Here is an 11527-nt window from a genome sequence, read left to right on the forward strand (position 1 = left end):
ATTCAGTTGTCTGCCTGCAGACATGGTTTGTACAGCAATCTGTCCACTTAAAATGGAATGTCCTGTTCCAACATGTCCAGTTAATTTTGGTCCTTTGATGAATTTGCTGCAACTTACAGCCCCCTAGTCGGCAAACCTGGAGTTGATGACGTTGTCCCGTGTGCGGTAGCCCTGGCGTACACATAGTGCGGCCTCCTGTGTCTGCTCAGGTCCCATGCCCTGGTCCTATTGGCCATCATCCCCATCCTCCTTGTCAGATGAAGCCTGCGGTTCTTCTTCTTCTTCCTCCTTTTTAAAAATTTGTTCACAGTGGTTAACACAGGGTCCGAGGTTTGATTCCCGCTTGGGTCACTGTCTGTGCGGAGTCTGCATGTTCTCCTCCTGTCTGTATGGGTTTCCTCCGGGTGCTCCGGTTTCCTCTCACAAGTTTTGAAAAAAGTGCTGTTAGATGAATTGGATATTCTGAACTCTCCCTCTGTGCATCCGAACAGGTGTTGCGCTGGAGTGTGGTTGACTAGGGGCTATTCACAGTAACTTCATTGCAATATTAATGTAAGCCTACTTGTGACAACAATAAAGATTATTGTTATTATTTGGAGAGACCCACCAGAGTAGTTCAGGCATCTGAATTATATCTTCAGGATGCCGATGCATCGTTCAATGATGCTCCTGGTTGCTGCATGCTGTCATTATAGCCGTTCTCCACCTCGGTCTTGAGCCTCCATAGAACATAGAACAGTACAGCACAGAACAGGCCCTTCGGCCCTCGGTGTTGTGCCGAGCATTGTCCAAAACCAAGATCAAGTTATCCCACTCCCTGTCATTCTGGTGTGCTCCATGTGCATAGAACATCACCAGACAGGCTTCATTATCCAAGACCTGAACGGATAACCTTTGTCACCCAGGAATCAACTCCTCACCCATGTGGACATTGGAATGTACTCCCAAAGTAGGAGTCAGACTTTGTCAATCGATGAGAAGTACCTTGAAGGTTCCAGGAACCGACGAGTGTGCCAGGATGTAGGCGTTATGCAGCTGCCCACGTATCGGATGCATTCATGCATGATGTGCAGCTGGTGGTCGCACACCAACTGCATGATCAGGAAGTGAAAACCCTTCCTGTTGATAAAGGGCACCCCCTCATGAGCTGGTGCCTGTGGGGGACATGTGTTCCATTGATCACCCCCTGGACCTGGGGCATGCCAGTGATGGCGGCGAGTCCCACTGCCCGGCATTCTATTGAGCTTGGTCTCGACTGACGTTTATATTGTCCACTTCCCAGGCATATAGGGCATCCCTAAGGCACAGATGCACTTGTGTATGGATATCTGACCTATCCCAGAGATGTCGTCCCTCGGCAACTTGAAAGATCCCAAGGCAAAAAAGCTCAAGCGACCGTCACCTTGACGGGCACGGAGAGCGAGTATCCTCCTCCATACCCCCGAGATTCCAGGCGCACCATCTCACACAGATGTTGCATGGTATCCTTGGTTAGCCTGAGCCTTTGGTGACACCCACTTTCTGACAGGTCTTCGAAGGACAGGCGTCGACGGTATAAACGTGGCCTGATGCAGCGCTTCCTTCGCACCTCCCCCACAGCCTGTTGGATGACCGACTCTCCAACCTCACCGGCTAGCCTCTGCTCTATTAGGGAAATCTCCTGTTGTGCAGGGTACCCCCTGTGCAGCGTCTGTGCCTGCAGCCTCTGTGTGTCCACAAGGGAAGCTGCTGCCAGGCATGTAGCAAGAATTCCAGGCTGTACTCCGAAATTCATTCTCAGCAGGGAGAGAAAGCGATGAAATATTAGCAAAATGAGTATTCCCTTGCCCATTCAATTCTCACAGGCTAAACGGCAACCCTGAGTTGCTCTTCAGCTCCACCCAGCACATGACACCTTCCCAAGCCCACCTCCGCCCTCAGCCATCCCTCCAATATGTTGCCTACCACTGACCCCATCGGTGAGTGTCACCGGGGAGCCTCTATCCTCAACCCCAATTCCTGTCAACAAGATTACCGGTAGCTGCAGCAACTCCTGTCAGCATTAGGCTCTGCATCCCCTGTCCTGTCTCCTCAGTGGGGTCTACTGTGGGTGTCCTCAATTGGTGGGCCATGAGTTATCCCTTCAGCAGTGTGACACCTGGTTGTACGATGGAGAGGGTCACGATGTGCCACCAACCGCCTCCATTCTTAGAGGCTTGTGGGTGGGCAGGTCCTACAGATGGGGGTGAGGCAGTGAAGTGTGAGTCTCCTGGAGTATAGATGCAGTGTCATCTGGGTACTGGATGTGACACACAGAGTGTGACAACCTGTCTGGGGGCAGGATGGATGGGAGCAGAGGAGCTGTGAGCAGGCAGGGCTTGGAGACAGCTAGTAATCCTGTGGAGTGGGCTAGCTGATAGTCTCACTGGTAAGGCTTCTGCCTTGAGAGGGGCAGTGTGTCAGGGAAGGTGCCAAAGGACACAGTGCATGCATCCCCTGCTTCCCCTGCAGTGGGGCTGCGCTTCTGATGAGTGCACTGAGTGGCAGCACCTGGTGTGTCGCTAATTGAGCTTGGCCACGCCCATCCCATTGATGGGTCAACTGGGTTCAGAGGGTTTCCAGAGTGGTGGCCTGGGTTGGCACCCAAATGACCAGTGGCTCTGTGAACATTTACAGGACACAGTGAGGAGTCAGCAGAGTGAGCAGCCACGGGCCTGTAACTTGTAACGAATGGTTGATTTTAAAACAAATACTGCAGCAATAGCGGTCTGAGTCAGGCCACCCCGATCTCGAGGGTGTAATGTTACCCGCGTGGTTGATAACACGTGTTACTCAATCCTTGGCTGATGGTGAAGTCCTCTGAATCTTGTTGAAGAAGACTCAAACTCGTCCAGTAACAACACAGGTTTATTGAGTAACTATAACTATTAATGCGTGAGTTCTTTACCTTAACATGGGAACTAGGAATTGGATAACACGATTTAACAATTGTAACAAAATGTAACTCCACTAACTATCTATGTGATTCTGATGTTTCCCTGTTCACAGCACACCCGAGAGAGAGACAGAGACCCCGTGTGGCTGCCCTTTATATCCCTGTTGGTCCAGCCCTCTGGTGATCCACATATAGAGATCACCACATCTCCCCCTTTTTAATGTGCTACAGGTTTTCTGTATGGCGTAACGAAAACTGAACAAACATAATGAATTAAGTCAACTGGGAACAGATAAAACAAGTAATGCTGTGTGCAGAATGGGATGGTATTAATGACTGTACAAAGTCAATCAACATTTAAAATGTCCAATTCTAACGAAAAACTTTGTGAGTCCAGACTGTATGCGTTTGATCAGGTGGGTTGATCCTTTCGCCTGTCATTTAGGTGGCAGTGTTGATGTCACCATGTCATTGTGACCGTCAGTGTGTGTGTGTGTCCGTGAGGACATCATGAGACATCGGAATGTTCGCAGTAAGTTGACGTTAGTAGCGGCCTTTCTTTTGTGCTTGCAGTGTTGACTCCGTATGTCATCTTTTTTGCAAGCTGGGTTGGGTGATTGCTGCGGCGCAGACACAAAATCACGAGATCTGTTGTTGTTGTTGTGGTTTTGTTCACTGCTTTGATCAACAGTGGGTAGACATTTAATGTCTGCTGCTGGCTGCTCATACAAGGCAGGTAGACCGTCATAGTCTTCCTCGTTCACGGCTGTCGCTCCGGAGTCGTCTCTTGTGGCCATTCTGGAGCCTGTCAATGAGCTCGCTATGGAGGCCAGTATCACTCCCTCAGTGGAGTCAATCTGTGCTCTCTGAATAGCGTCGCCTTCTGCTAGGATATATGACATGTGGTTGTCATCCATTTTATCGACGAGCTGCCATGTCATCATGGTACTGGATTCTCCCACCATGAGGCTCGCATGGGACATGGCACCCATGTTGCTGCTGCAATGACCATCAGATCCGGAGAACTGATCGATGGCTGAGTGGCATTCGTCAGCGAGCAAATCATCGCTTCTTGTCAAGGATGTTTCATGGTGCTCTATTTGTCCAATGAGCAACTCATCCCCAGAGTAATCATCATCAATGAACAAATCTTTTGCTATGGATTTGTTATTGTGCTCTTCTCTTTGGGTGTTGCAAACATATGTTCAGGGTGCTGCGGCAGTGATCTTTAACTGTTAGTGGAGGCTCGAGATTCATTCTGTCGCTGGGGAAAATAATTTTTTGTTTTGAGACTTTAAACCCCTTTTTGTTCACTTTCGGGCATTTTGGATGAAGCGTGGTGATGTAAGGTTCCTCCGCGACTGTGACCGTGTCCACACCGTAGGAGTCATCATAGGCAAGGTCATCGTTTTCGGACAGGTAATCACTGAATATTGGTTGGCAATCCATAGATGCCACGTTCCGAACATCGCACGGTCTTAGTTGTTGTCCCGTGGAAGTCATCTGCAGCACAGCTCGACATTTGAAGGCATAGTGGTTGCACTTTCCACACCTCAGGCACTGTTTGCCATAAGCTGGACATTGCCCTTTTAAGTGGGCGTGTCCGCAGTTATGACACAACATGGCACCATCCTGCCACGTTTGTGCATGCACAGTAGCGTTCTCAGCCGGTTCCAGTCTCCGTGCAAACTGCGCATGTGTGTGGGCCACCTGCAGATTCGCGCGCACGGGATTGCCGGTGGAGGAGCGCCTTCGAGAAGCCTGGGCCACCATTTTGACTGCTCCAATCTCGTGGTGGAGGTCTTGGTCCCGGTAAGTAAACTGTTGATATCGTGCTTCAGTGATTTCATGAGCAGAACATAGTTGTGTAGCCATTTCAAGATCAAGATTTTTGTGCTTAAGGAGAGAATTTTTGAGTCCCTCATCAGAAATTCCACTGACAATCTGGTCTCTGATAAGGGAGTCATGGAGGGTCTCATAATTACAGGATTGGGCCAGCAGCTTTAAGTCAGTGAGAAAGCTGCTGAATGATTCTCCTGGTCTTTGTATACGCCTGGTGAACTTGAAACGTTCAAATGTTTCATTCACCTCTGAATTACAGTGGGTATCAAATTTTTTAATGATTGTGTCCCACTTATTTTTGTCTTCCCCTTCGGCATAGGTAAATGAGTTTCCCTGCCGCAGCTAAGTGGTATGCAATTTTTTTTAAATCTGGCGCAGCGGTCATGTCCTTAATTTCCAGAAACAAATTAAATTGTTGCAGGAAAATCTTCCAATTATACTGGAGATTACCAGAGGTTCGGAGGTGTTCTGGAAGTGATTCCTACTTACCGGTTTCTGCCTGGGAGATCCGAGTGTAATGATGCCTTCCATGGCCGAATATCTTATCCGAGTTTATTTCTTTTTTTTGCTTTCTCTTGTCTGTCGAACCTAAGCTAGCTAGATTCTATATTCATTGTTAAGGCCAACACACTCTGTAGTACCATATAGTGTTACCTGTGTGGTCGATAACACGTGTTACTCAATCCTTGGCTGATGGTGAGATCCTCTGAATCTTGTTGAAGAAGACTCAAACTCATCCAGTACCAACAAAGGTTTATTGAGTAACTGAAGCTATTAATGCGTGAGTTAATTACCTTAACATGGGAACTAGGAATTGGATAACAAGATTTAACAATTGTAACTAAATGTAACTCCACTAACTATCTATGTGATTCTGATGTTTTCCTGTTCACAGCACACCCGAGAGAGAGACAGAGACCCCGTGTGGCTGCCCTTTATACTCCTGTTGGACTAACCCTCTGGTGATCATGTGGTGCTGCTATCTACCCATTAACCCCTTGTGTGCATGCACGTACAGAGATCACCACAGAGGGGGGACACCCCGAATCCGCTGATATGTCAGAAACTCGCTCCCCGCTAGTCCCCTGACAGCCACCCCCAACAGGCGCAACTGTTTATAGCAATTTTATAAACTTTTCCGACCTTCTCTCCCCCACTAAGCAGCCATGGCGCCTAGTCCCCATTTGCAAATACCTGTACTAAACACCTAACAGGGGCGGAGCATTGCGGAGGAGTGGAGAATACTGGGTCAAACCCAGCAATGATATGTTAACACATGCAAATGGCGGTTTTACATGTTGCCACCGACGCGGGGCGCAAATCGTGTTGCCGCAACCAGCGGGGCCCCGGAGCAAGGCTTTCGGTTCGGTCGATACACCCGATTCTCGACCTGATTGCCATTCGCGTTTCCGATGTCACGGGGCAGAGAATCCAGGCGATTGTAGCTCCAAGGATAATTATTTGGTTGAAGAACTGAACTTCAGTTTTCTCTAAAATCAGGTCATCATCGTATGAGTGGAAAAAGAAACAGTTTCCATATGAGTTGATTCCAAATACGAGGTGTGGGATTCTCCATCCAGTCGCACCCGAAAACTGGTGTGGCACGCCCCCGCCGGCAGCGGGATCCTCCGTCCTGCCAGCAGGCCAATGGGGCTTCCCATTGTGGGCACCCGCATGTCGTCGGGAAATCCGTGGACGTGAGTGCATTGCCGACGGAGAATCCAGCCCGTGATATTTCCTTTCAGTCTCGGTAGCATAATGGAGCTCTTTTCCACATCTACTTTCCCTAGTGGAATTCTGTAGTGGAATTCTCCAGAGTTTCAGCTGGAAAAACCTTCACTTGAATCAGTTCGGTTGAATTATTTCTGATTCATGAAATGTGTAAAATGCGAATGTGAAAATGCTCTGTTTATTTATTCCCGCCCCCCCCCCCCTTTCCTCACCACATAATGGACCTTGGCTTCATGCTAATGCTTGAGCTATCAGCATGCAGCAGGTGCAATCAATTTTCCTGTGAAAAATGCACATGAATGCACCATTTGACTCTATTTTTCGAATATTCACAGACAGTGCCCAGCCTCCAACCAGAGTGGTTGGAGACATCCCCAGCTGGCACCGTTTTATTCTCAGCTGCCTATATATTATCAAGCAAATATTAAATATGTATGATGCACAGCTAGATCCAGACATTCATTCTCAGCCCACAAGCTTCCTGATGTAGACTTTTATTTACTGAAAGGGCCAATAAATGCCTTCTGTTTCTTTTTAACAAATTGAGTTCTTAATCATTTGTGCATATAAGCAATCATTTAAAAAGAACAAGTATTTTAAAAATCCCTTTGAATTCTCTTCAGTGTCAGACTACCATTTTTACATCATACAAAGCACTGCTTTTAACAGCTAAGAGTGGATGAAAAATTGTACTGGTCAATCTCTTTCCCCATTAAATGAGTGAAGAACTGCAGCACAATTTCTATTGCACAACAGGGTCCAGAGTTAGAAATTTAGTGTCAGTAAATAATGCATGTAAAGAAGCTAAACTCCAATTTTTGCTGATTGTATAATATGTTCATTATTAGAGTGGTTTATTAATCTATGTAGCCATCCTTAGGCACAGAATATCACCTGTTTTGTGCATTTGTTTTGGCTGATCATTGGGCTGGATTTTCTGGTGCCCACTGGGAATTGGCAAGTTGGCAGACGGAACTTCGAGAATCGCATGAGAGGATGCGCTTCAAAACCCCAGTGGTAGGAAGATGGCTCCCAATTATGCTGGCAGTGGTAAGGCTGGCAAACTGGAAACTCACCCGTTAGCGACTGGAACCTCATAAATATTCACAATCAAGCACTTGCATGCAATTTAAATGTAATCAGCAGGATTCATGCAACCACCACGATTAATTGAAACAAATGCAAGAATCCCATGCCTTCAATCATTGGCGACTTAAATGTGGCTTACCTGACTCACTGTGAAAGCTCTTTTGACTTACAGGAGAGTGAGTGACAGGGAACTACGTTGTCTCTTGAGATTTTTTCTCTATGTTCTAAATTAATAATCTGACACCCTGAGGAGTGGCGTATGAGAGAGGTAAGTGACTAAACCTAAAGCGTTCATTCCAATACTTAAAGGGCAGCTCCTAGCCTAAGGACAGAGGGGTCATTCATTAAATTGCCAGTACACATGAGTCCCTAAACTGAGGGGATTTCAGAGGGTGCATTTAAAGATAGGGAGAGGACGTTGCACAATGGGCTTCATTCACCCTGTACTCCTTCGTCCTCAAGCACTAGAGGGGCTCAGTGCTTTGCAGGAACACCATACTGCACAAGAACCAGAGCAGGCAGCAGCAACAGGAGGGAGAAGGGAGCACAATCACAAAGGGCCAGGCAGCAATGCAGAGGCAGACACAGCTTTCCAATGCATCCAAGAGATTACAGGCTGGGTTCTCCGATTCTGGGGCTATGTCCCCACACCGGAGTGCATTTTACGCAAGACGAACTGGTGAAAAACGGCCACAGATTCCACGTTTTGCTGGGAGCTAGCAGGATGGCAGCGTAGAGCACCCGACTCTCGCTGCCGATATGCCCCGGAGAATTGCCGGGTCGGTGGCCATGCATGCGCATGTAGGTGGCCTGCAGCGGCCTCGCCGTGCTATGTGGTGGCTGCTCGTGGACTCGGCCCATGAAATAGCCTGCCCTTTCGGCCGACTTGCGCGCCCTGGACCACCCCCCTACAGTGCCCCGAGCCCCGAATAATGTCCCCCTCCTGCCCACGGATCGGCCCTCCCCCAACTGTGGCAGCGCTGGACTGAGTCCGCAGCCGCCACGCTGAGTTCCCAATGGATGAGACCATGAGACCGGTGCCGCCCCCGATTTTGCCACAAACTTGGATTCTCCAGCCGTTCATCGAACGCGATTTTGGCGTCGGTGGCCGGAGAATCCAGCCCTACATGTAATAATCTTGCCAAGGCCAGTCTTCTCGCACCAAATCCTTTTATAATGGAAAAGGCAACAGCTACGTCTTACAGCATACAAGTCCAAGCTCCGGGACCTACAGAATGCCAGCCCGAGTTGAACCAGCGGGTTTTAAACTCCCACTACTCATTTCCCATTGTGCAAGCTCCTGCCCACTCAACAGGGAGGTTCATACTCCATGATTCCAACAGGGAGATCTATTGATGATTCCCCCATGTCCATCGTGGCCACCATAACATCCCTTCCCCCTTAAGTCAATTTTGCACCGTCTCACCAAGTCCGTGAAGTTTGAGTTGAGGTCAGGCCATCAGACGTAGCTCCGGACCAACATTTTTATTTTCAATACTCCAGAGTGGCCAATATGTTGTTCAATAGGTATCGGGCACCATCCATAGGCCAAGGACAACTGCTCAAGACCCCTAGAGAATGATACCTTCCTCAACACTCAGCTCCTCTTTCTTAGCCAGATAGGGTTTAATTTCTTGTCCTCAGAATCCACCATTCAGGATTATGTACTTTAGTTTAGACAGGGTTGGATCTTTTGTGTCCAGGTCTTGCTTTGCATTGCGGACACCAGTAAAGTCTCTAATCAATGCTGGTAAAAGAGCTGGACTTATGGGCAGCGGTAGGTGACTTATCGCATCGGCATTAGTTTTCCGGGTTCCAGGACGGTGCTCTAAAAGGTATTCATAAGCTGCAAGTAACAGGATCCAACACTATGTGCAGGCAGAGGCAGTAGGGAGGATTGCCCAATCCTCTTTAAAAAGTCCCAATTAGGGCTTATGGTTGTTATTGGTTATTATTATGAAATGTCTATTGTAGACTTATTGGTGGAATCTTTTTACACCAAACACAACTGTAAGCCTTCTTTCTCAATTTGAGAATACTTTTGCTCGGCATCCCGAAGGGACCTGGATGCGTATCCGATAGGCCTTTCTGTTCCATCTTTGCACCAATGTAAAAGTACCACCCCCCAAGAAGGGAAGCATCACATGTCAATGAGTTCCTTCTTAGAGTCAATATGGGTCAACAAGTTGGATGACAACAAATTGTTGCTTAACTTTATGAAAGCCCCCACAAGTGGTACCTCCGAAGGCCATCTTTGGTACTTCTATAATAGGGTATGCAAGGGGGTCAGTTAAGTGGCCAAATTCTGGATAAATTTACTAATCCCAGGAAGGATTTTAACTACATGGTGTTTCTTAGAGTTGGTGCTTCCTTGATGGCTTTTACCTTGTCCTCTACCAGATGTAAACCTTTTTTTATCCATTCAATAGCCCAAGGAGGTCAGCTAATTTTCTTAAAAGACACATTTTTCCCTTTTTAGGTGTACCACAGCTCTTGAGAATCACTGCAAGACCTCTTCTAGGTTGCCAGGTGCTCCCGTTCTGAAACCCCCATGACCTGGGCGTCATCCAAGTACACCGCCGCTTTGAGTAACTCTTGGAGTATGTTCTCCATGATCTGTTGGAATATTGTGCATGCTGATGAGATCCCGAAGGGCAAACGAGTGTACTCATATCGGCACTTGTGCAGGTTGATTGTAACATATCTCTGGGAAGGCTTGTCTAATTCAAGTTGCAGATAGGCATGGCTCATATCCAACTTAATGGACGTCTGGCCACCTGCTAACTTGGCGTACGGCCTTCAATTTGAGGGATGGGGTAACTATCAAGCTTGGAAAGCCCATTGTCTGTCGGCTTATAATCTCCACAGAGGTGGTCCGATTTATATGGCAGGTGCGACCCACTCTGTGAACTGTACCAGCTTTATCATGCCTGGATTTTCTAGCTGTCCAAGTTTGGGCTCCACCTTTTCCAATAGGGAGTAGGGAAATATTTAGGTGTAGCATCAGGAGCAACACAAACCTTGGCTTTGGGATCTTCCCATTTTTCCTGGAAAACTTTAGGATATTTGCTGATGACTTCATACATAGAATCATAGAATTTACAGTGCAGAAGGAGGCGATTCAGCCCATCAAGTCTGCATCGGCTCTTGGAAAGAGCACCCAAGCCCACGCCTCCAACCTATGCCCGTAACCCAGTAACCCCACCTAACCTTTTTGGACACTAAGGGCAATTTATCATGGCGAATCCACCTAACCTACACATTTTTGGACTGTGGGACGAAACCGGAGCACCCGGAGGAAACCCACGCAGACACGGGGAGAACGTGCAGACCCCACACAGACAGTGACTCAAGCCAGGAATCGAACCTGGGACCCTGGAGCTGTGAAGCAACTGTGCTAACCACTGGGTTACTGCAGAGGACATATTGAGGGGGAAGTATCCAATGGAGGCCAGATGGGTGGAACTGAAGAAAAAAGGATCTGAAACTGTAATGGATTGTTCCCTGAGAGGAAAAGTCTCCACTTCACAAAAAAACCAGTCATGGACAATGAAAGAGGTTAGGGACAGTATAAAATTAATAGAGAGGGCTTACAAAAATGCAAGACATATCACAAATCTGGGCAAATGGGATAGCTACAAAGACCAGCAAAGCATTACAAAGCAGCTTATAAGAGCTACTAAAATGGGGAGGCAGTGGCATAGTGGTATTGTCACTGGACCAGTAATCCAGAGACCCAGAGCCATGCTCTGGGACCCAGGTTTGAATTCTGCCATGGCAGATGGTGAAAATTGAATTCAATTAAAAAAATCTGGAACTAAAAGTCTAATGATGACCATGAAACCATTGTTTCACAAAAAGCTAAAAATCGAGATATTGTCAGTGACAATGGAGAAATGGCAGGCATGTTGAACAATTATTTGTGTGGCAGGAGACAGAAAGTGGGGATAA

This window comes from Scyliorhinus torazame, chromosome 3, assembly GCF_047496885.1.
Source record: "Scyliorhinus torazame isolate Kashiwa2021f chromosome 3, sScyTor2.1, whole genome shotgun sequence".
NCBI lineage: Eukaryota > Metazoa > Chordata > Chondrichthyes > Carcharhiniformes > Scyliorhinidae > Scyliorhinus > Scyliorhinus torazame.